The sequence below is a fragment of the Phascolarctos cinereus genome, unplaced genomic scaffold (genome assembly GCF_003287225.1).
Source record: "Phascolarctos cinereus isolate Bilbo 61053 unplaced genomic scaffold, phaCin_HiC Scaffold_4;HRSCAF=312, whole genome shotgun sequence".
Lineage (NCBI taxonomy): Eukaryota > Metazoa > Chordata > Mammalia > Diprotodontia > Phascolarctidae > Phascolarctos > Phascolarctos cinereus.
This window is the reverse complement of record NW_027555847.1, coordinates 212417627-212444243: the sequence shown is the minus strand read 5'-3', so window position 1 is coordinate 212444243 and position 26617 is coordinate 212417627. Positions and strand designations below refer to the sequence as shown.

The 26617-nt window shown below is 38.1% G+C and overlaps 1 pseudogene; it reads right to left on the bottom strand.

Annotated features, from left to right (window-relative positions):
• Positions 1 to 21048: 21048 nt before the first annotated feature.
• LOC110193521 (MOB-like protein phocein pseudogene) lies at positions 21049 to 21787 on the bottom strand (annotated as a pseudogene).
• Positions 21788 to 26617: the final 4830 nt, after the last annotated feature.

Below are 26617 nucleotides of genomic sequence, written 5' to 3'. Positions count from 1 at the left end.
TTAATAAATGATTGACACTTGATCATTGGTTGACAATATAATGGAAAAAGTGTGACATTTGAAGTCAGTGCACATATACTCCCCTTCCAATTCCAGGTCTACACTTATTCTTTTAAGGCAATTTAATGAACTTCTCTGGGCTTCAGTTTTCTCATTTGTAAAATGAATGTGTTAGACCAGATGAACCCTAAGATCTCTTCTAGTTCTAAATCTATATAATCCTGTGAACTAACAATGCAAGAATTCGAAGCTTAGGACAATAGGAAACACACTGATCAGGGAGTTGCTGGAGGCCTCCACAGTGTTCTCTTCACTGAAAAGCTAAGGAGTTGGGACCTAAGGTCTATCTTATCTACCTCCACTGCTAGAGGCTCTTTTTTCTTTTTTCCTATTTTCCAACGATACCCAAATATTTCCAATCATGGAACCATCACCATTCTAAGGTTTGCAGACTTTAAATTTCTTACTTAATGCTCCCTCTTTTTTGTTGTTTTTTTTAATGTTCCCTTTTTAGAAAGCTAGTATTTCTTTATCTGCATAATATTACATTTCTTTGTATTCCCCCCCCCGCCTCGCCTTTTCATTTCAAAACCCCGCAGAATGTTCAACTTTTGGTTATTTTCCTATGCTATTGTCCTTCTAATAGTTTAGCTTACTCTGAAAACCATAACCATGACCTTCAAGGGAGAGAGAGGAAAGGAAGGAGTGCAGCTTTAGATGCTCAGAAACCCCTTTAAGAAACACTTATACATAAGTCCCAGCAATAGTGAGGCTGATAAGGGTATTATAGTGAATTGTTATATTGGTTGAATCTAGCCAATTTGCATTCAGGCTATGAAAACTATGGGAAAATGGTTTGACATTATTCTCAAGCCTATATAATATTAACTGGTTTTGAATCTTCTCAGGTTCAGCCAGGGGAAAGTAAAAGGGATCATTTCTTCTTTTGCCTACTTCTGTGAATTGCTGGTGACCCATCATGTGAGTTTTCTTGGGCACAAATCAAGAAGTTAGCATCACATGATTGCTATTGTATTTGCTGCAGAGGAAATACAATCTAGGATCACAGGATCTAGAGTTTGGAGACCATGGGTGTTCTAACATCCCTTCTTTTATAGATGAGGAAAAAAATTGAAATTGTAATGACAGAGAAAAAGTGTTTTAGAGAACTTTAAATTTGGCAAAAATTGGCCTGTTTACATCTCATAAGTTGAAATTAATCAGAGTTTAGGCCTGGACAGGACCTCAAAGATCATTTAATCCAATACCCTCCTTTTTATAGTTGGCAAAACTGATGTGAGGAGAGATGAAACCACTTAAACAAGATCACCCAGAGTTTGGACCCATATTTTCTGATGCCAAATCCAGAGTTCCTTCCATTATGTGGATCTCCTTCTTGGAACCTTCAGATTCACTACAGAGCATGCAGTCAGCCAAGCACTAAATTCACTCTAGGCTACAATACTTCTAAACACTTTCCTCAGCTTTTCCATGTAAAAGAAGCTGCTTGGTTTAGTCTAGGCTTTAGCACCTCAACATCTTGTATATTTCTGCCTTCACTGGCTTTTTTCATCGTCTTCCTACCTTAGAAAAAGTGAGTGCTTACCGAGGATCTGTCCTTGGCCTGCTATTTGTCCACACTCTCTGCCTTGGGAGCCTTAGTCATTCCCCTTGCTTCAAATACCAACTCTGTGCAGATGACTTCTGTCCTGACCTCCCCTCTGAGCTCCAGATCCTCACAGAATGCTACTGATAGGACATTACTATGTGGATGTCCAGCCAGTAGCCCAAACTGCTGATTTAACTCCTGCAACATTTTCTGAATTCTTCCCCTCCTCTCAATTCCCACTGACACCATCCATCCTTAGGCCTTCATTGCCTCTCTGTCCCCCTCCCCCTTCTATTGCAATATATGCTAACAGGTTCTCCAAATTCTACTCTTTGCTCCTCTAAAACTTATCCCTCATACTGCTACTAGAACAATATTTCTTATGCCTATATCTAGTCCTGTCCTTACCATGCTCAAAAATAGTCAGTGGCCTTCTATTGCCTCCCTAAGTGGCATAATGGATAAAGGTCTGGGCCTGGAATGAGGAAGACCTGAATTCAACTCTGGCCTCAGGTACTTACCAGCTATGTGACCCTGGGCAAGTCACTTACCCTCTGCTTGGCTCAGTTTCCTCAACTGTAAAATGAGAGTAATAATAGCACCTATCTTAACAGGTTTGTTGTATCAAATGAGACAATATATTGTGTGCATGCATATATAATTTCATTTGATAAAATATACCAATGTATTATAATGTATTATACACACATGTATATATACATATACTTATTCCCTTTCCTGTATCAGAGGAGATTTTATAATATATGTTTGTGTGTGTGTGTACTTATTCCCTTTCCTTCCTTCTTCTCCTACTCCAAGAAATCTTTATCTCAGTTAGAAATAATCTACTTTCTCTGAACTCATAGTACTTATTATCTGTACTACTCATGTGACACTTATTTACTACCCTGTCCCAGTCACTGTGTACTTGTCTTATCTCCCAACTAGATTATAAGGCCCTGGAGGTTAGAGATTGTCTAATACTTCTTTCTATTGCCTGAAGCAGCACCTGACACAGTACCTTGCTCATAGTGTATATTCAATAAATATTTGTTGAATGAGTAGTTCCTAGAAGTTATGCTTAACTGAAAATAGACTATTCTAGGGAAGCTCGAGGGCTTTGTGCTGTGATCCCTGATGCTAGAACACAACCTATAATTGGGACTTTTGTCAGCCACATGCCATAATTATTAATTTATGGATTTCAGGATTGTTAGGGCGAAGGGGCAGTTGGGCCCAATAAAATGTTGTTTTCCTTATTTTATTTCATGTATGTGTACACAAAGGCTAATAAAACAGACTAGAAAACATTTTGGGCCAAATAAGGACTGTTATAGAACGTCTTTAATCTCTAAGGGACTAGGAAAAGTAGAGAGAAGATAAAGTAAACGTAAAGCTAAACGCGGCCTGTTTCATTCCACAAAGGATGAGAGGAGAAGAGAGCTAGGCATTCCCAGAGGATGAGAAGGACAAAAGAGAGCTTGGGGACATAAAGTACCAAAGGAACACAGGAAGAGGGTACCAACCAAAAATGGCATTTCTTCCTCTCTATAGTTTGGCAATGAAGGATAAGATTTAAAAGGGTAGAATATGATTTTTAAAAATCCAGGGCACTCCCAAATAAAAGACTCCCCAGACAGAGCTGACTTTTATGCACAGAGTACTTGACCATCCATATAATATGACCACTACGTAATATGATTTCAGGTACGACTACAATGTTCCTTAGTCCCTTACAAAATATTTCCCCGGCTTTATCTGAGGATGCTTGAAATTCCTTCATCATAGGTGGTCTTCACATGGAGTATATTTCAGGGTGACAATGAACTTGGATAGTAAAAAATAATAATAATAACAATGATTACATCTTTATTTTCACTAGCTTCTGGTTTCCTCTGTAGTCCTATGTATTTTATACATTCAAAAATATTATTCTGAGAAGTTAATAGGCTTCCCCAAACTGCCACAGAGGCCCATGACGTAAAAAAAAAAAAGGTTGAGAAATTACTACTTTACAGGGAGTAAAATTGAGACAAGGCTTAACAATGCAAATGCCCTTAGGACAGTTCACCATTTGACTTCAATCAGTTTCCTTACATCAAACTCATTTCAATAATTCAGGGCTCTTGACTTTTATTTGTATGAGTACTTTCTCCATCAGTGAAGATGGAAACCTGCTTTGTGCCTTTGTAGAGATCTTCATGAGTTGCTGTGGCCAAAAATATTTATCTCCTGGTGGCCAACTCTCTGAACGTAAGCTAGACTGAGAATGACAGGATGGATGAAATTCATCCCACACCTATATTCAAAATCTTTGCAATTTGTTAGGACCTGCCAGAGACTGGAGTTCCACTGGCAAATCCATTGAGAAGGCAAAGACATCTCCACACCATAACAATGCATCAGAGGAAAACTTCAGTGGAGGCTCACTGTAATAATAATAACAATAATAACAACAATAACAATAACATGTATATATCACTTTAAAGTTTGCAAAATGCCGTGTTTGTTATCTCCTTTGATCCTTACAACTACCCTGTTAGATAGATGTTATTATCAGTCCCATTTTACAGATAAGGAAATGGAGTGAGAAGTTAAATGATTTGCCCGGAGTCACACAGCTAGTAAGTGTCTGAGGGAAGATTTGAACTTAGGGCTTGCTTGACTCCAAATCTATCACTCTAGTCCCTGAGCCAGCTCCCTAATGATACTTGTACTACCTGCTTCATAAAGTGTTTGGATAACAGTGTTTTATAAATATGAGGTACTATAAAAATAACGATAGTTCACATGAAGGTGAGACTGATTCTCATCTATTGAGAAAAGGTTTTAACTGACTTGGGTTGGAAGAAGGAAGATAATAGTGCTCACAGCATTGGACAACTGAAGAATGGGAAGAGAAATGATGAAATGCTCAGAATGCACAGAAACAGGAACCCAGGCCCACCAAAGACAAATTTCTTCCTCTTCGTAATTTTGTTCATGGTCAGTTCTGCTCCTCAGTAATTATTGCTGGTAACTTTTCACTCCTACCACTCATGTGACCAAAGGCTACCTTTTTTTTAGACCACATCCTTAAAATCAAAGCCTTCCTCTTCTCCTTTTCTCCAGCAGCCTTCCTCCATAGTGGGGCTACATCTCACTTTGTACAAAGTTGTCAGCCTCATTCTCTCCTCCAGATCACTAACTGAAAGTCAAGAAGACATCACCCTTGCGATGTCATTGGTCTTTGAAAACGAAGGACAAACAACAGCTCATATAAAGAGCAAAATGACTTTCCTACAATGTAAGGAAATGTCACAGGAAACAAATATACATGTAGGTAAGTTATAAGCACTCCTTCAGTTCTCCTCCTTCATTCCTCTGTTGGGAATGTTTCTGACTTGAGGCTTTACCACCATGACTCAGCTGCCTTCTCATCCTGAAACATCCCTTCAAAAATTTCAATAGGCACCTGCTCCCAATCTTCAGCTTTTCCCTAAATGACCTTACCTTTGGTCAGGTAACGTATTCCTTTCTAACTATGCATGGCAGCAACTCCCAATCTGGGTCCAATCCTCTCTCTCTCTCTCTCTTCTCTTTTCATTTCTCTCTTCTTTTCTTCTCTCTCTCTCCTCTTTTCTCTCTTTTTTCTTTTCTCTCTCTCTCTTTCTATTCTCTTCTCTCTCTCTTCCCATCTCTCTCTCTCTCTCTCTCTCTCCTCTCTCTCTCTCTCTCTCTCTCTCTCTCTCTCTCTCTCTCTCCTCTCTCTCTCTCTCCTCTCTCTCTCTTCTCCCCCTCCCTCCCTTCCTCCCTCTCTCCTTCTCTCTCTCTCTCTCCCTCCCTCCCTTCCTCCCTCTCTCCTTCTCTCTCTCTCTCTCCCCACAAAAACAGATTTGGCCTATGGAGCATAGTTTGTTGGTCCTGGCTCTAAACAAATGGCTTTTTTCTTCATCCCTTCATCCCATCCCCAAGTTGTGTTAAAATTGTATCTTGTTCTGGTCCCCGTTACCACCCTCTCCCCTTCTAGTCAGTATAGAAAGTTTGTAAGTGGTATAAAGGGGTAGTAGCTAGAAATAAGATTGCAAAAGAAGTCACATACAAACTCTTCCAAAGATCAAAGGAGCATAATTTATAAATTGGATCATATATTAACTAATATTAACCAAAATTCACATTGTATCCTATATTAACTAAAATTCGTAAAATGTATTGAATCAGGGGAAACCACCTAGGTGCTCCTTGTCAAGCTTCTATGATTCTTCAAGGTCCTATGATATGTAATCCAGACCTCCACAGCTCCAGACCAACAGAACATCAAAAGGTGATGATAATTTTGGGATAACAAAGCTTTACTGACAACTTTGAGAGATGGTTTGGATGTTCTAATGAAATAACCCCAAGGTGGGCCCAGATAGAAGTTGGCTTATTTCCCCCCCCAAGAAAAAAACCCTATAAAAATGAGACTTCAAACTCCTCTCTAGAACTGCTCCATCTCCATTAGGTCTATTCTGACAAACACTCTGCACTCTGATTCATGGTAATTATTAGCAATATCCTCTGCCTCTCCTCCTCCCCCTCCCCTCCCCGATGCTGCTTGCCTCCCTTCACCATCCATTTTCTGTCCTCATGCCACATGGCTCTATACCACTTTTTGTGGCTTGTCTCTGTCTTTATGTATTTTTTGCCCCCAAATTTTCTGTGTTTAACTGAAGCGTGATTGCTGCTCTGTTTCCTACTGCCAGTCGTGGTCTTTCCCAACAAATACCCAAAGAACTGGGAGTGCCTGCCCTCATTTCATAATTACATAAATTAATAATCCATTCATATAGTCACCCTTTCTACAAACATTTATTGTATCTACTACGTAAAAGACAGTTAAGTGTGGTGAATGTCAGTCATGATGTTCATTCACATTTCTAATACACACCTTTCTATTTACTAATCAGCTATCTAGAGAAAAATGGCGATGACAGTAAATTCACAGCATAAATCGGGAAGTGGGAGCATTTCTTGGACCACTTCACTGCTAAAAACAGGTAAATATATTTGTCCATACTTGGGAGCATGAGAAAGGCATTAACAACGTTCTGTGAACTGAAATGAAGTCATATTGTGCAGCTGCTATTCTTTGACCATAAATTCAACCACTTGACATTTTTCTCCACAGCTGTTTCTCCAGCTTGTATTCACTTGAGACAACCTCTGTAAATCCAGATCTTTAGCCTTAGAGCCTTAAGGGGTTAAGCAGAAAAAAAGATCAGATAACCAAAGGAAGTGGTTTCTGTTTAATGAGACATTAGCTTTACTAACAAAACAACAGTGTGGAAACTGCTGTTGTTTATATTGTCTCCTCTCATCTCAGCACAAGAACAAACAACTTAATGGGAGGAGGAGCACCAAAAATAATTTTTTTCCCTCTAATCTTTTTTGATCACATAGGACAACCATTTTTGCTTTCCCATAAAGCATGCCATGGGTAAGACTGTCAGAGACATACTGGGATGGAGGGACCAAGGGTCTGACCCAGTGTGTCACTTCCTGTGTTCTTATGTAAGGACTGGCTTGTAATGAAACTCAAACTGACAGTTTCTACACTAGGCATTTTTTTTTCAAAAATGATAGTTTATTATTTTTATTTTTCAAGTAACAAGTTTTTTAAATTAAATTTGTCCCCTCATACTTTACTCATTAAGAAAAAAAACACGCTGAAAAACAAACACCTCATTACATATCTAGTGGCAAAAGAAATTCCCACATTTAGAAAAGTCCAAAAATGTACGCCTATCTCTTTCTGCATTTTAAGTGCATCTCCTCTCTAGCAGGTCAGTGCCCTGTTTCATCCTCATTTTTTTGACCAGTGTTTTATCATTGCATTTCTCAGATGACTAAAATCTTTAAAAGTTTTTTCTCTATAATGTGGTGGTGTTGTTCAGTCGTTTTCAGTTGTGTCCAACTCTTCGTGACCGCATTTGGGGTTTTCTTGGTAAAGATACTGGAGTGATTTGTCATTTCTTTCTCCAGTTCATTCTACAGATGAGGAACTGAGGCAAACAGGGTTAAGTGACTCGCCTAGGGTCACACAGCTAGTAAGTGTCTGAGGTCAGATTTGAACTCAAGAAGATGAGTCTTCCTTATTCTAGACCTACTGCTGTGCCATGTAATTGCCCCCTCTCTGTAATACAATCGTTGTATAAATTGCTGCTTACTTTGCTCAGCATCAATTCATAAAGGTCTTCCCAGTTTCCTCTGAAATTGTACATTTCATAATTTCTTATTGTGTGATAATATTCCATTACATTCCATAATTTGTTTAGTCATTACTCAAGAGGTGGACAAGCTCCCTCTGACTTCCTTTTTTTTTTGCTACCATAAAAAGAGCTACTATACATTTTTTGTATATTTTGCATATTTGTATATTTTCCTTTTCCTCTTTCTTTGATTTGTTTGGGTAGAGAACTTATAGTAGGCATTCTTAAAGTTAGCAACAAGGAGATGCCTAAGTGTGGGAGAACCTGACCAAATGTAGCTGCCTTGATGACTCCTTGAAAGATTGTTTCAGGTTATACCAGTATACAGTGTCACTGGTATACGTGTAACATACAATACACATTAAACTTCCGAAAAGGTCTTCCTCAAGACCTCCAGCACATTGTGAAGATACCACATGGAATATATATGGGAAGATATATATAATCATCACTCAGGATGGGTTGTAATTTTTATATGTGAAGTACAAAGTGGGTATATGTGAAGTATACCCACGTGAATGAGACCACTGATCTATTGAAGTATTAGTTTTAGCAATTATAATAAAAATAATAAGCAATTTTTAAATGGTCCCTTTCATTTCTTCTTGAAATACAGCACCATCAGAGTCCAAAGGAAAAGAAGGCATCTAATGTGGCTGCCTTCAATACTTAAGGACTAACAGGTGAGGACTTTTTAAAACCTCAACAAGCTATACAAAACACAACTGAAAAATTCTTAATGGGCCATTAGACCATAGGGGTTGCTCTCTAAAGAATCATTCATCCATAACATTGGACTTGTTCAATTAATGAATGAATGAAAATGTACTTCATAAGCATTTACTATGTGCCAGTCACTATGCTAGACACAGTGGGGATAAAATACAAGCAAGCAACAAAGTCCTTGACCTCAAGGAGCTTACATTCTAGTAGGTGAAGATAGTACCTGTAAGGTAGTGTTGGCCAGGAAAGAGTATTTTGGATAAGAAAGTTAGAGGAAATATCGATTGGAGCCACAAGACAACTGATTGATATGTCCTTTTTTGAGGAATACCATTTTTGATTCAATTAATAATAATGTGTGTGTGTGTGTGTGTGTGTGTGTGTGTGTGTGTATCACTTCAAGGTTTGCAAGCTCTTATATACAGGGTGTCCCAAAAAGTCTTAGCTTTGCTATTAGAGCTTAAAACTGAACTATAACTTTTGGGACACTCATATTCTCTCTTTTGACCCTCACAAGAACTCTTTGAGGAAACTAAGGCAGAAAGACATTAAGTGACTTGTCCAGGGTCACTAGTTAGTATCTAAGGCAAGATTCCAGCCCATGTCTTCTGGACTCCAATTCTAAAGCTCTATTCATTAGACCACAGAGATGCTCTGATTAAAGTAGAGAAGTAGGCTACATACACAACCATAGCATAGAGAATAGCCCAGAATTGGTGTTGTGGGCCTAGGTCCAAACAAGAAAAAGTGAATGCTCACCAATCACAAGTCTAGGATTTCAGAGGTGGGAGCTTGAGTTCAGGATCAGAGGTGGAAAGATTGGAACTCAGACATGGAAACTCTCTCCTCCAATACAGTTTAACAACTGGTTGGAACTTAATAGTCTTAACAGTAGTTACCTGGAGCTCTTGGAAGCTGAGTGACTTGCTCATGGGTACAAAGTATGTGTCACAAACAGATCTTGAAGCTAGATCTTCCTGACTAGGCCAGTTCTTTATTCACATTCATGTAAATATTCCATTGCTACAGAACTTAGCAACACTTCTTAGCCACTTCTAATTCTTGCAGATCTAGAAAGCTAGCTTCTGTATGCACCTCTGTATCCTCATCATTATTGTTGCACTACATACAGTTTCGTTTCTGATCATAGCAAGAGACATTAGCTATATGGTTTAGAAGGGGGAAGAAAAGAGATGGTATAATCTTCTGCAGTAGGATAATGTTACTGAATACAACTAACTTACACAAGCAATTATATCATGCTCTTTAATGATATGCCCAAAATGATGGATGCAAATATGTCATGTGAAGTGTTATGGCTACAATTTGTTTTTCTGACAAACTGCATCCCTATAAACTATGCCTAAGAAATAGCCAACAATATTATCTATTCAACAGAACACTCAAAGGTCAAGCAGGACTTCGAATGTTTTCTGTATGTTCTTAACATCACAACAAGTTTCAAAAAACATTTATTAAGAAAGCATAGCTACATAGAATTGTGCTAGATAATACATAACACAAATAAAATAGACACTATGCTTTCTAGTCAAAAGCTCACTGTTTTAGCCAATACTAATTAATGTATGATGTACATCAAGGACCATCTCGGCATGCCCACAAGTCTACAAATATTATATACTCAAATTAAAGTAGCTCACGTTATGCACAAGTGTTGACATAAGTGGAATTTCATAGGGAAAAACAAGGGGTAAATTTGCATGGACTTTGACTCTCTCCTCAAAACACTTTCTGGTTGATATCATGGCTTTACTTGGTTAACTGCTGGTTAATATCCTTTATTCAAATCATTCATATCCCTTCTTGTTTTACCTTATAATTATTTCCATCTTCCCCTACCTCCTTACCCCTGCATTGAATTGATTGTAAACTCCTTGAGGGCAGGTACTATCATTCCTCTCTGTATTTCCTCCACTAACACACACTAACACACACACACACACACAGAGTGCCTACCACTGTGTAGATACTTACAAATATTTTGAATAAATAAATGAATGAATGGAGTCTCGTTTTGCCAGATACCCAGCATAAATCTTTTTGTCAACAGAATTTTGGTGCCTGGATCCCAAGCTTAAACACCTGAATCTTTCCATGTATGTATTTCTGGTCTTACCTTCTAGGTTTAGCTCAGAATTTGTAAATATAAACACAATTTTTAGGCATTAGAAGTTTGTGGCTTCATTTTCATTTTCTTCCCTTAGAAACAAAGTGAATTATTTTCTTGCATTGAACCACTAGCCATATTGAGATGTGTGAATCCTGGTACATGAACTATGTAGACTTTCAGTCCTTGAATGATTTGCAAGTTTCTGCACTGAGCAAGTTGGTTTTTTTTTTCTTCCCTGCAGGAAAATAGTCTTTTCAGTCATTTGACTCGGCATTTGAGGTACTACACTAGAGAAAAAGTGAAATTGTTTGAATGAATTAGTCAACACTGAATAATGGGTCGTGAGTGTACATTACAGAGGTGTGTGTGTGTTGTTTTGTTTCTTGGTGAGGCAATTGGGGTTAAGTGACTTGCCCAATGTCACACAGCTAGCAAGTGTCAAGTATCTGAGGCCGAATTTGAACTTATGTCCTTCTGACTCCTGTGTTCAGTGCTCCTGGGGGGATAGTAGTGTGGAGGCTAGTTTGGGGAAAGAATAGGGGCAATAAGGAATAGTGTAAAGAATAATCACGTTACAAGCTCAGAATCATAATAACATAATCATGTTACAAGCTACTAGGTTCAGCCCCAGCACATAGAAAAGTCTCCTCAGTATTTAACAATATTCTTTCTAACTTTATCAAGAGGGTGGTAACCATAAGCAATATGAAAATGAAAATGTCCTGAATCCTTTATGATTAAGTGTTTGCTCCCAGAGGAATGATATGATAACCAATCTGGGTTTAAATAATTCACACAGAAGGAAAAACCAAAAGGTGAAAAAAATTTCAAAATGGTAAATGAAAAAAATTTCCACCAGAAGGAAAGTTATGCTTTAAATTGTCTTAATAAATAATGGGAAATATAATAAACCAGAGCCATACAGGCCAGTCTGGTGGTTCAGCTCCAAAACAGGAATGAAATGAGATACTCATGTCATTCAAAAATTAACAAAAGAAGGTTTACTTAGCCATAGCAGAGGAAAGACTTTCAGAACAGGGAAGGAACAGTCCACTGAGAATATAGCCTTGATTCATCCAGGCTCATAGCTCTCTAGTTCTGGTTACTGCTCATTCTGATGGTATGTGGCTAAAATCCTAAGGGAGGAGCTCTAACTCCTCCTGGACGTTTTTGTACTCAGACGACCAGGAAGCTACATCAACAGCCTGAGCCCTAGTTCCTTGAGCCAATTAAATCTTGAGGACAGTTTCAATACCTTTTAAGGAAAAAACTAGACTAACCTGCTTGGAGTGAGGCAATAGTATATTGTTCCTATCACATCCCACTCCTAGGTGGTAAGGTCCTAAAATCAGAGACATTCTAGCACATAAATGGCTTTAAAGCTGTTACTGGACAAATTTGACCTTGGAAATGCAAGAAGCCTAACATTGGCAGCACTGAAGAAGGAAAAGAAAAGCTAAAATAGAACAATAACCAAAACAAATCATTTAAGAGGCCTTTGAAGAGGGAATGATCAAATATGAAGGAATGAAGACCAGAGACCCCAGGCTTACCCTCCCCCTTTTGAAAGGCTGGAGTCTTGAATCTTAGCAATCTGTCCATGATGTGACTAATGCCAAACTTTTCAAATTAACAATGGGTTTCTCAATGTAAAGAAATAATGATGAGCAGGAGCAAAGCTGGTACATCAAAAATATTGCTCAGATGACGACACTTATGCAAAGTCACCACTCATCATCATGAGTCAGAATCAACTGTAGGATGGTAGCTGCCAAATCATTACCCACTTATTTGAGGCACCAAGAATCACCATGTATGACCAGCCATTTAGTGTTCCCTAGTCTACAAGCCAGTGTCATAATATCAAATCCTTGCTCCTTTAGAAGCCCCTTCTAAGGGATGATAGTATTAACTAGTGCAGGAGTGATGGTCTGGGACAGAAGGAAGGGTCAAGGAACACAGTGTCCTTGTTTGGGACAAAGAACAAACTTTGGGATTGCAAGGCAGAAGTAGAAGTAGAATGACAACATATTGTGATCAGACACAGGAAGTTCATGAATGTGGAAGTGGTAGATTGGTGGGTGATGGCAAGATCAAGAGTGTGAACATCTTTGTGTATGGTTGAGGTTGGGCGGAAGAATAGATCATTTGAAATGAATTAATTGAGGAACTGTGAGGTTAGGGTGTTTGAGGGAGTGTCAATATGTAGTGTAGACACTTAGTACAGTGCTTGGCACACAGGAGGTGCTTAATAAATGTTTACGGATGACTGACTGAAGCCTCCTAGTATGACTGCAGTAACTGGGGAGGAAAGAAAAAGTGTGAACCCGGCACTGAATTCATTGAGGAAAGAAGGGGAATGTCCTGGAGGTCAGTATACAACAGCTACCAGAATATGAAGTGCTCTCACTGACCAATAAAGGCCGCAAAAGCTAGACCACTATGCATGGTCAGGAAGGATGAGAGAAAGTGACAAGGAAAGAAGAGAGAGGAGTCAAGAAAGAAGAAAAAGATGAGCAAAAAGGGGAGGGGGGGCAGCATTTAGAAGCACTGATGGGAGACACAGAAAGCTATAACCACTCTGAGGTAGCTAGGTGGTGCAGTGGACAGAGTGTCAAGCCTGGAGTTGAGAAGACTCATCTTCCTGAGTTCAAGTCTGGTCTTAGACACTTACTAACATAATAGTACTTGTTTTTCTTTTGGCCAAAACCAACCCTGAGGATCTCCCCCTCCCAGTTTGATTTCTTTTTTAATTAAAGAGGCCATCCTTTGGCTCACTTCTTAAACAGCCCTAATCACCAAATGGGCATTGCCCAGTCAAAGGCCAAGGTCTCCTCTGCATCCTGGGCCATCTCCAGTTGTTCTGATATATATCTGACCACCACCCAGATGGCTCTGGAGGAGAAGGCGAGGCTAGTGACTTTGCACAGCCCTCCCTCACTGTAATGTAATTTACTTGCAAGTCATGGCATCATCTTCCTGATGTCATTGTCCTCTTCAAGAAAGAAGGACAAACCACACAACCACAACCATATAACCTGTGACCCTGGGTAAGTCACTTAATACTGTTTGCCTCAGTTTCCTCATCTGTAAAATTGAACTGGAAAAGGAAATGGCAAACCACTCCAGTATCTCTGCCAAGAAAACCTCAATGGGGTCACAAGGAATTAGATGCAACTGAAACAACTGAGCAGCAATAACTTCTCTATGGTATATGAGAAGAAAATTGTATTACCTTGCTTCATCATAGCATGAAAGGGGCCCTAGAGTGTGGAATGGCAGTGAACTGTATCCATTGTCAAAAGAGATGTATAGTCAATCCTTGGGTTTGTCTTCAGAATTTTTCCAGCTAAGAAGGGCATAGAATAGCTTGTACTCAACAGGTGCTTCCTTTGAAAACCCAGGACAAAGCCATTACCTAAGGCTAATGGGATTATGTTTTATTTGTTGTTATGAGGTATGATAAGAGGGCGACACTCCCTCCCCAGGAGGTGCCCTTCTTTCCAATGCTGACCACTATCCCACATAATTCTCCAGTAGTCTATGCTTCCATGAGGACCATAGAGTTCTAGGTTCTTGACATAGTAGCATTCCTCTCTCTGGCCCACCTTCAAAACCTCACAAGGGTGAGAAACCACACTACTCCCTTCTTCTGATGTGATTACACTTCTCAAAGAAGTGTTCTCTGAGCTGCTTTGAGCACTCCTGCTGGGTTACTGTTTCACTCCAGGTGAAAACAATGCTAGTTATGGCTCTAACCTAGGGTTCCCTTCATAGCCCAGTAAGCAAACAGAAAAAGACTTTGTTGGTTTGGTTGGTTAGTTTTTGTCTAGGCAACGGGGTTAAGTGACTTGCCCAGGGTCACACAGCTAGTAAGTGTTATGTGTCTGAGGCCGGATTTGAACTCAGGTCTGCCTGACTCCAAGGCTGGAGCTCTATCCACTGCGCCACCTACCTGCCCCCAGAAAAAGACTTTGTAAGAAATATATTTAACAAGGGTCTGACACCAAAAGTCCGTAAGAAATTGATGCAAATTTATTAAAATAAGTTCCATTCCTTAAAGGATAAAAGGTCAAAATATATGAATAGGTTGTTCTCAAATGAGGAAACACAAATTGTCAATAATCACCTTGAAGACTATTCAAACTCATCAATAATCAGAGAAATGAAAATTAAAAGAACTCTTTGGCCCACCAATTTAATTGGCAGGGATGGTTAAAAAGGATAAAATTCAAAGTTAATGGGACTATGGGGAAATAGGCATATTATTACATTCTTGCTGGAATTGTAAATTAGTACTCTCTTATTTTAATAAACATTAAGAATTATAAGGAGGCAGCTAGGTGGTACAGTGGATAGAGCTCCAGCCTATCCAGTGGTTCAGAGGCCAGTGGTTCCCCACTCCTCCCTTAGATCCTGTGATTCTTCTAATGCAAAGGTTCTTAACCTGGAGTCCATAGAATTTTTAAATATATGTGTATTTTAATAACAGTATTTCAATATAATTGGTTTCTATTGTAACCATATGTATTTTATTTCATGCACTTAAAAACATTCTTCTAAGAAAGGGTCCCTAGGTTCCACCACTCTCCAAGGAATTTGTGACACACAACAAGGTCAAGAAGCTCTGTTCTAGTCAAGATATTCCCTAAGATTGTTATTAAAAAAGGAAAGTAAAGATCTTTCTGAATAAAAGCAGATTTATTTGTAATAGAAGAAATCCAGAAACAACCTTCATGTCCAAAGGATGGAGAACAGCTAAATAAATTATGAAATATTCACATTATGAAACATGATTGCACTAAAGGAAATGACAAATATGGAGAATACAAATAAATATTAATGGACTTATGTAAAGCAATATAAATCAAAAAAGAATCGGAATATAGACTATGACTATATAAAGAAAATTAGACAAAATATGCAAAAGGATCAGAAAGCAATATGGATATATTTTGTTATTATTTCTCTAAATGGAATATAGATATTTTGTAAATAAACTAAACTGAAAGTTATAGCTTTACATATGATATTATTTTTGTTTTGCTTATATGTGTGTTTTTATTGTTTACTCAATTTAAGACAAAAATTTAATAGGAAGAAAAGGGAAAAAAATGCTTTCCAAATGTAAATTTTTAAAATTGATGCTCAAAATGACCCTACATCATAACAAAAAGTTGAATTATGGTCAGTATACGCAGTTTAAGAAGATAGAGGGGAATAATATATTTTATAATGATTTTCTTCCCCAAAAAAGTTAAAAAAGGAAAGGGTTGATGAAGTGTTAAGTTTCAGTTACATGGAATCCAGCTAATTCACTGATGGTACAGAATAATTAAAAAATGTTGTACTATCACAATAGGTATACCAGTTATCCTTCTTCCTCCACCCTTGTTAACCACCACCATAGTCCGCCTTTCATTCAAATATTGGCAAAAACCATAAGGAAAGCCAGAACATTATATAGAGCACATGCTCAAATATCATGGCAGATTAGCTAGGAAATAATATTCTAATCTTGTATTATTTGTCAGGGGCCTACAGGCAGACCATTAGTCCTGCTGGAAAGAGCTTGAGTGTTTGAGTGCCTAGGTGGAGAGAAAAAAAAATAACAGCTTACATTTATAAGTGTTTTGTTGTTGTTCAGTCATGTTGGCCTCTGTGACCCCATTTGGGAGTCTCTTGGCAAGTCATTTAACCTCTGTTTGTCTCAATTTTCTCAACTGTAAAATGGAGTTAATAATAGCACCTACCTCACAGGGCTGTTGTAAGGATCAAAATGGATAAGTGCTTAGCATAGTCCCTGGCACATAGCAGGTGCTATTTAAATGCTAACTAGCTAGCCTTATTGGTGCATTTTAAACTCTTGATAACATGAATAGCAGTTAGATAACTATCTTCTCTAAAGGTCTCATACATATTTTACATTTAGAGTTATAGAATTTTAAATTTGGGAGGGACTTTACAGGAAATAATAGTTTAACCCTCTTGTTTTCCAGATAACGAAGCCCTAAGTCTAGAGCTAAAACTTCCCAGGGGAACTCAAAGTGAATTAATGGTAGTGCTGGAATTGGCTTGGGCCTTCCAGCTCCTCATCCAATGTTCTTTTGCTATCCAGATAAGAAAATTGCCAGAGCCTTCTCCATTCAGTTTAAACTCCTCTCTGTATGTCTTATATTGTTATTTTATATTATTTTCACATGTATTGGCTATGTTTCCTCAACAAGATTACAGATGTCTCAATGGTTGGGACCTATGTCTTGTTATTCTTTCTGGGTATCTCCTAAGCACCTTGCAGGTGTCTCAATAAATATTTGTTCATTGAATTAACAACTGAATAAACATATTTGTTTGTCTGCTGGCTGTTTAAAAGACTAACTATCTGATCCTTTTCACTGGCTGGTTGGGTACGTCATTTCCTGAGGTTGAGGTTGAATACTCTGCTCTATGACTGCAGACCACATCTTACCTAGTTCACTAGGTGAACTCTGCACTCAGTCTACTGTGCTCAACAGCATCAAGAGACCTGGTTTTGAATCTTAGTTTCCCCACTTACTGCTTGCATGACCCATGGGAAATGGCTTAAAGTCTCCGACTTTCACTTTTCTCATTTGCAAAATGAGGATATTTAGGGACAGCTAGGTGGCACAGTGGATACAGCACCGGCCCTGAAGTCAGGAGGACCTGAGTTTAAATCCAGCCTCAGACCAAACACTATACACTTACTAGCTGTGTGACCCTGGGCAAGTCACTTAACCCCAATTGCCTAAAAATAAAAAATGAGGATATTTATTTTACCTCAAAGGTTTGTTGTGAAGATTAAATGAGTTAATGGATGTGAAAAGATATCTGTCTACAGACACTGTACATAGGTCAGTGAAAATCCATGACCACAAATGGAAAAACTCAAATGGTACATTCTACTGATGCTGTCTTTACATATAAAGGACCATGCTGTAGATTATACCCATGAAAACAGTCTGTAGCCCCGGGTGGATTTGTATATTTGCTGGAGGGAATGAATCATCTGAATTGCTGAATGTCTTATGCTGGAATGATATGTCTATGGCTACTTTTTTTAAACCATTCATAATCATATTTACCAACCATATGATATAGGTGTAATCAATCAACCAACAAGCATTTATTAACTACCTACTATGTGCAAGGCACTTTACTAAGACTAAAATGAAATAGTTCCTGTTTTCAAAGATCTATTGGAGGGAAATATGTACACATACAGAATGTCTCCAAAGTTAGTGTAGTTTTAAGTTTTTAATAACAGAAAACTGCACTGTTTTGGGAGACCCTGTATCAATATGTACCAAATAAATACAAGGTGATTTTTGATGGGGTGAACTAGTAGCTGGGGGAATCAGGAAAGGTCTCATGTATGAGTGTAAGCTCCTTGAGAGCAGGAACTATTTTTCTTTTTGCTTACATCCCAAGCACTTAGCACAGTGTTGTACACATAGTATGGACTTAGTAAGTGCTTATTCCTTCCTCCTTCTCTACTTTCCTTCTTTTTTTCACTACTTCCTATCCTTCCTTCCTCTCCCTCTTCCTCCCTTCCTTTTCTTCCTTATGAGACAGCACTTGAGAGCTGAGCTTTGAGAAAAAACTAAGGATTCTTAAAGGGTTGAGGGGGTGAGGAAGGAGTGCATTCCAGGCCCACAGGGCAACTTCTGCAAAGTCATGGAGACAGAAGATGGATTATCAGGTAGAAGGAGAGGCAAGAGGGCCAGCTTGTCTGGAACATACAATTTTGGATTGGGGTAAAATACGGGGTGTTCCGTTGTTGTTGTTGTTCAGTCACTCAGTCATGTCTGACTCTTCATGACCCCATGGACCATGCAATACCAGGCCCTTCTATTCTCCACTGTGTCTTAAAGTCTGTCCAAGTTCATGTTCGTTGTTTCCATGACACTATCTAACCTTATCCTCTGCCATTCTCTTTTCCTTTTGTCTTCAATCTTTCCCAACATTAGGGTCTTTTTCAATGAGTTCCATCTTCCCATTATGTGGAGAAAGTATTTCAGCTTCAGCTTCAGTATTTGACCTTCCAGTGAAGAGCCCTAATTAATTTCTTTTAAGTATTGACTGATTTGTTCTCCTTGCTGTCCAAAGGACTCTCAAATGTCTTTGCTAGAATCACAGTTTGGTTTTTTTGGTTTTTTTGTTTCCACTTAGGTCTGTTATACTCAGGTTACATAGTATGATAAATCAACTTCACAGTACAAACACAAATGAATGAGATGTTAACATGAATACAAAAAAAGCAAGACAAACTGTTGCAGGATTTTGTTTGAACCTGGGTTTTTTTAGGATCAACTCCAAACATACAGTATATGAAAGATGGAATAAATTGGAAAAAGAGCCTTAGGTATTTCCCCAGTTCGGTGAGCTATACTGTTGAAAATATTAAGTAAATATGCTATTAGGTCATCTCTCTTTGTCACTGCCTTAGTTCAAAACTGTCACCAAGTGATGACTCAAGCCACAGAAATTCATTAGGATGTCCCTTAAGCTATACTACATTTATTAACTAGAATTGCAATTCTTCCCCCCCAAATTTAGCAATTTTATTACTTCAGTTGGTTTATGAGACTAAAACAAATGTAAAATTTCAAAGAGAATATTCTTTTTATCACATATATAATGAGATACCTTAAAGATAGAACTACAGGTGGAGCAAAATGTTTTCATAGAAAAATGACTAACTACTAGAACATACTACTGTCAGTCAAGTACATCTGAACAAAAGGCAGATTTTAAAAGGAAAAATCTCTACATAAACACTCTCTATACCTTATACTATCCCGCATTTCCTCATTGTACATTTTATAACAATATCATATAAAATTCAGCCTCAAGTTGGGAAGAAATGGTGATACAAAAATGAATGTATTTTATTTTAATTTCCAAGCAACCCTAACGTCTACATTAAAAAATATTTTTCTTTTCTGGGCACTTAAAACTGCCCAAAAGCCTGTCTTTAGATATTTTCTTCACTGTTTGTACACTCTCTTAAGCCCTATATTTTAATGCCTCTATACAATACAATATGATAAAAAGAAGACAAGTGCTTTTCAAAAGATTGCATTCAGTTACACCACTCATATTATCAAATCTGAAGTTCTATCCTTAAGGCATTTCATTTTAAAGAGGTCCAACCAGTGCAATACTCTGTAGCACTCATGGATCTTGTGAATTATTGCAAATAATCTCACATGCACACACAATTCAAATAAAAGCTTTTTTGGGGGGAGGGGGAGGAGAATGCAATATTATTTTTCTAACTCTAGCTAAATATTGTCTAGATGAACAGAGATTAATATTACTAATAGAAATATCCAAACTAATTTAAAGAGTGAAGTTTTCCAAATATTTCATTAGAATAATTCCACCAAACAAAAAGAAATAAAAAACTATGCCAGTACATTTTTCCTGTAGTGTAATATGAATGTTAATATGAGGTATAATCTGTAGGCAATTAATACAGATAGATAGATATATATAAGTATAAGCCTTTATACTAATAATTCATGTTAGCCTGGAGAAAGTTGTTTGTTTGTGTGTTTGTTTGTTTGTTTGTTTTTGGTGAGGGGGTTGAGGGAAAGAGGTAGGAAAGAAAGGGGTTTCATTGGGAGAAGCATTTATTTGCCTTAGCATCATTACCATGATGTATGCAAAACTTCTTATAGTGAACCATTACAGAAAGGTAAATCCAGAAAAACATACAGCTTTCAAGTGTGCTGGCCCATAATATACTTTGTGTAGCAGAGTAAGATTAATATTTTAGCATTAATAACACTGTACTTGCTTTTACATTTGGATATACACATAATCTTCATAGATGTATGTCAAAATTCACAAGGAGACCATGGAAACGGCTTTTAAAAAAAGAGCCACAGTGTAGTCTGAACTGTATTATGTGGAATTTCCCAGAATATTCTAAATTTAGGACACAAAACTGAGGGGAAATGTTGCTATTTCATTAGTAATGGCTTAGGTGAAAACTAAAGCTTACTCATCTTTTTTTTTTTTGATAGATTTGTTTGATGAGGACTGTGATCCAACGATTGTTTAGCAGCAATTTTACAGAATTGTAAATTCTTTTTATTAACAGGCATTATAAACAGATAATACTAATCTTATTTAAAAACCTTGGGTGCCACACTGGTGAATATAGAGCTCATGAATAACTTAAAAGTCTTTCTCATTTTAAAAGGCAACATACAGCACACAAAACTATACTAAACAAAGAAGCCATAATATGGATACATGATTGAAGTGTCTAAAATGTACATACATAATACTGTACATACATACAGTACATAATTAATGTTAATTATGTGTTCAGTACATGTTTATGTATGATTCCCATCATGCTTCACTTTCCCCAGACACTGAATTCTGCACTTCCTCTTCCAAAATTGGTACAATCAGGTTATCCTTAGACATCAAATTATATTTCATCACAAATTTAGTAAATCAGTGACACAAAAATGTTTCATTCTCATATTCATCAAATATTTGCCGATGATGAAAATAAGCATGTGAAAATATTCTGTAAATCCTACAGCATACCGATCCTAGTTTGGCTACAGATGACTCCTGTATGCTAACTCTGCTAGGGAAATATTTATTGCTATTCAGAAGACATGCAGCACCATCAAGCATGTGCCTAGTGTAGTCTATAGCAGGACTCTCTTTTGGAGTTTTATGAGCTGCACAAAGAAAAATCCATTGTTCAATTGCTGTCGTCTGAGTACATGTATCTGGATGGCATTCACTCTGAAGTTTGACAGCAAGTCCATTTAGCTCTAGGCAGAATTGCCTTAAATGTTCATATTTCCATACACCTTCATCCTGGCTTCAGGTGGTTCAAGAATTTTGTCAATATTGGAACAGTCTGCCCTTATGTTCTGTTGAATATACTGTTGAACAGCTAATGTGCTGTCCATTTCATCAAAGGATTCATCAGGCCAATTATAGAAATCCTGAGCCTTGGTGCCAGGCCTGTTTCTCTTCAGCACTGCCATCCCCTCCGTCATGACCATAGTGCCAGAGTCTCTAGAACCACAATTTGAAAGCATCAATTCTGCACCACTCTGCAGCGCTCAGCTTTTCTTACAGTCCTACTCTCACAGCCATACACTGCTACTGAAAAAACCATAGCTTTGATTACAGGCACCTTTACCAGCAAGGTGATATCTCTGCTTTTAAGTATGCTGTCCAGATTTGCCATAGCTTTCCTTCCAAGGATCAAGCACTTTTTAAATTCATGGCTACAGTCACCATCTGCAGTGATCTTTAAGCCCAAGAATATAAAATCTGACACTGCTTCCATTTCTTCTCCTTCTATTTGCCAGGAAGTGATGGGACCAGTTGCCAAGAACTTGGGTGGTTATTGTTGAGCATTTTTTTTTAATGTTAAGCTTTGAACCAGCTTTTACACTCTTTTCTTTTACCCTCATCAAGAGGCTTCTTAATTCCTCTTCAACTTTCTGCCATCAGAGTGGTATCACCTGCATATCTAAGATTGTTGATATTTCTCCTGGAAACCTTAATTCCAGTTTTCGATTCATCCAGCCTGGCACTTCACATGATGTACTCTGCATATAAGTTAAACAAATAAGTATATGTAGCCTTGTCATACTCCTTTCCCAATCTTAAACCAATCAGTTGTTCCATGTTTAGTTATAACTGTTGCTTCTTGGTCAGTATACAGGTTCCACAGGAGACAAGTAAGATGATCTGGTATTCCCATCTCTTTGAAGACTTGCCACATTTTGTTGTGATGCACACAGTCAAAAGCTTTCTTGTAGTCAGTGAAGCAGAAGTAGATGATTTTCTGAAACTCCCTTGCTTTCTCCATAATCCAGTGAATGTTGGCAATTTCATCTTTAGTTCCTTTGCCTCTTTGAAAATCAGTCTGCTCGGACTCAAGTGGAAATGAAGAGGTAAACAGGAAAGAGAAATCATAAGAGACTTATTAAGATTGACCTGTTTACATTCCTGCATGGAAAGATGATATTTATAACTCATGAGACCTTTGTCAGTATCAGGGTAGTTGGAGGAAAAAAATTATATGTATGTATATGTAGATAGATAGAGGGCACAGGGTGAGCTGAAGATTAAGGGCTCATATCTGGAGAATAAAATTAAGGGATGAGAGAAGATTATACTCGGAGAAGAAGAAAGGGAGAGGTAGAATGGGGTAAATTATCTCCCCCCCAAAAAAAACCCAGAAAAGTCTCTTACAGTGGAAGGAAAAACGGGGGAAGGTGAGAGGGAATGAGTGAATCTTATTGTCATAGGATTTGGCTTAAGGAGGGAATAACATACACATTCAATTGGGTACGGAAATCTGTCTTACTCTACAGGAAAATAGGGGGAGAAGGGGACAAGAGAACAAGGGGATGACAGAGATGAGGGCAGATTGGGAAAGGGGGTAATCGGAAGTAAATGCTTCTGAGAAGGGACACGGTCAAAAGAAAGAATAGAATAAATGGGAGGGCAGGATAGGATTAAGGGAAATAGAGTTAGTTTTTCACAACATGTCTACTATGGACGTGTTTTGCATAACTGCACATGTACAACCTATATTGAGTTGCTTGCCTTTTCAATGAGGGTAGGTGGGGAGGGAGGAAGACAGAAAATTTGAAACCTAAAGTTTTAAAAACGTATGTTTTAAAAAAAATGTTTTCACATGTTACTGGGAAATAAGAAATATAGGAAATGGGGTACAGAAGTCTGTCCTGCCCTACAGGAAAATAGAAGGGGAAGGGGATAAGAGAAGGGGAGAGAGATAGAAGAGAGGACAGACTAGGGGAAGGGATATTCAGAATGCATGACATCTTGGGGTGGGGGGAGATGGGGTGAAAATTTGGAATTCAAAAACTTGTGGAAGTGAATGTTGAAAACTAAAAATAAACAAATTTATATTTAAAAAAAAAGAAAAAGAAAAGAAAATCAGTCTGCTCTTCTAGTAATTCTTGGTTCACATATTGCTGAAGCCTACCGTGCAGAATCTTAAGCATAACCTTCCTGGTGTATGAAATGAGCACAATTTGAACATTCCTTGGCATTGCCCTTCTTTAGGATTGGGATGTAGACAGATTTTTTTCCAATCCAGTGGCCATGTTGAGTTTTCCAAATTTGCTGGCATATTGAGTACAACACTTTTAAACAGCATCATCTTTTAATATTTTAAATAGCTCAGCAGGAATTCTGTTACCTTCACTAGCTTTATTGTTTTTTGGGGGGAGGTTTTTTGGCTTTTTGGTGAGGCAATCGGGATTAAGTGACTTGCCCAGGGTCACACAGCTACACACAGCTAGTGTCAAGTGTCTGAGGACGCATTTGAACTCAAGTCCTCCTGGCTCTAAGGCCAGAGCTCTATTCACTGTGCCACTTAGCTGCCACAACTAGCCTTATTGTTAGCAATGCTTCCTAAAACCCACTTAACTTGATTCTCCAGGAGGTCTGGCTTTAGATCAGTAACCACATCATGTGTATTTTGTGTATTCTTGCCACCTTTTCTAAATCTCTTCTACTTGTGTTAAGTCCCTATAATTTTTGTCTTTTAATCATTTCCATTTTTCATGAAACTTTCCCTTGATATTTTTTTTATAATTTTCTTGAAGAGATCTCTTGTCTTTCCCATTCTATGGTTTTCTTCTCTTTCTTTGCATTGTTCATTTAAGAAAACCTTTTTATCTCTCCTTGCTATTCTCTGGAATTCTGCATTCAGTTGGGTATATTTTTTTTCTTTCTCCTTTCCTTTTTGCTTTCCATCTTTCTTCAGCTATTTGTAAAGCCTCATCAGACAGACATTTTGCTTTCTTATTGTTCTTCTTTGGAATGTTTTTTGTTGCTGTCTCTTGTACAATATTACAAATCTCCGTCCATAGCTCTCCAGGCACTCGATCTGCCAGATCTAAGCCCTTAAATCTATTCATCACCTCCACTTCATAGTCATAAGGGATGTTATTTAGGTCATAACTATATGGTTTTCCCTATTTTCTTCAACTTAAGTTTGAATTTTGCACTAAGAAGCTCATGACTTGAGCCACAGTCAGCTCCAGGTCTTGTTTTAACTGATTGTACAGAGCTTTCTCCACTTTTGGTTGTAAAGTTTATAATCAATATGATTTCTATATTGACTATCTAGTGATGTCCATGTGCAGAGTTGCCTTTTTGGTTGTTGAAAAAGTGTTTGCTATGACCAGCAAGTTATCCTGACAAAACTCTATTAGTCTTTGCCTTGCTTCATTTTGTACTCCAAGGCCAAGCTTGCCTGTTGTTACAATTATCTTTTGATTTCCAAACCCCAATGATGAATGTAACATCTTTTTTTGGTGTTATTTATAGAAGATATAATAGTTCATGGAACTAATTGACTTGGGCCTCTTCAGCATCAGTTGCTGGAGCATAGATTTGTACTACTGTCATGCTGAACAGTTTGCCTTAGAGTTGAACAGATATCATTTGGGCATTTTGGAGATTATACCCCAGTCTGCTTTTCCTACCCTTTTATTGACTTTGAGGGCTACTCCATTTCCTTTAAGGGATTCTTCCCCACAGTAGTGTATATAGTGATCATATGAATTAAAATCAGCCTTTTCTGTCCATTTAAGTTCATTGACACCCAAAATATCGATAGATAATCTTTTCATCTCCCAATTGACCTCATCTACCTTACCTTGGTTCATAGATCACATATTCCAGGTTCTTATGCAATATTGTCTTTATAAAGGACTTTCCCTTCCTCACCAGATGTATTGGCAGCTAAGGTTCCTTTTTGCTTTGGCTCAGGGCTTCATTACTACTGGAGCTACTTGTAGCTGTCCTCCCTTCTTGCCCACTGGTGTATTGAACACCTTCTGACCTGAGGGGCTCATGTTCTGATGTCATCTCTTTTATCATGTTAGTAATGTCCATGGCGTTTTCTTGGCAAAGATACTGATCGGTTTGCCATTTCCTTCTCTAATGGATCAGTCTGTCTTAGGTAACCCTGCATCCTCATAGTTTCACTGAGCTATGGAAGTCCCTCCACCAGAAGAAGGCAGTGATCTTGGAGGGGGGCCAGAAGTCCTAGTGTGGTTTTAAGTTATTGTGATAATTAAGCTATTAAAGTTTAAAAACTACACCAAGACTTTTGGGACTTTCTATATAAGTGGGCTGGTGATATAGGCTGAAGCCAGGTTGTAAACGATTTCAAATTCCAAATAGAGGAGTTTGTATTTGATCCTAGAAGTAATAGGGAACCACTGGAGTTTACTGATCAGTGGAATGACCTAGTCAGACATGCTTTAGGACTGAATATTACTTTGTTCATTGTCTGTAGGATAGATTGGATGCAGAGGGAGAAGGAAGACCAATTACAGTTGTCCAGGTGAGAAGTGATGAAGGCCTGAACTAGGGTGGTGGCCATGTTTTTAGGACAGAAGAGAAAGGAATTATGTGAGTAAAGGGGAGGTAGAATCCCTAAGACTTCACACTGGATTTGAGGGGGAGGTGGGGGGGGGAGGAGAGGAACATCAGCCATTGCAGCACGAGCTCAGGGGAACACAAAGGAGTTTAACATGCAGTGTCTGCCTTCAAAGAGGTCACAGCCTAGGTAGGGAAACTATGGCAGGGAATTATGACTGAGTAAATTGTACAGTGTTTCATTGGGCCAGTCCTTGACAATGTCTCATTTCAGCTATCAACCAAGTAGACACGCGAACTACCTTTCCTCAGAAAGCTGCCAATTTTCTTCAGAACTTTAGAATGTTCTTGAGACTTGTTTTTTTTTTAATGTGAATTCTTCTCTTTCTGAAGAGATTTTTGGATAGGATTTTGAGTCTCCTCTATAAAGTTAATGAGATGTTCAACTGTTTTTCCAGCTTCTGCAAAGGGAAGGAAGTACATAAC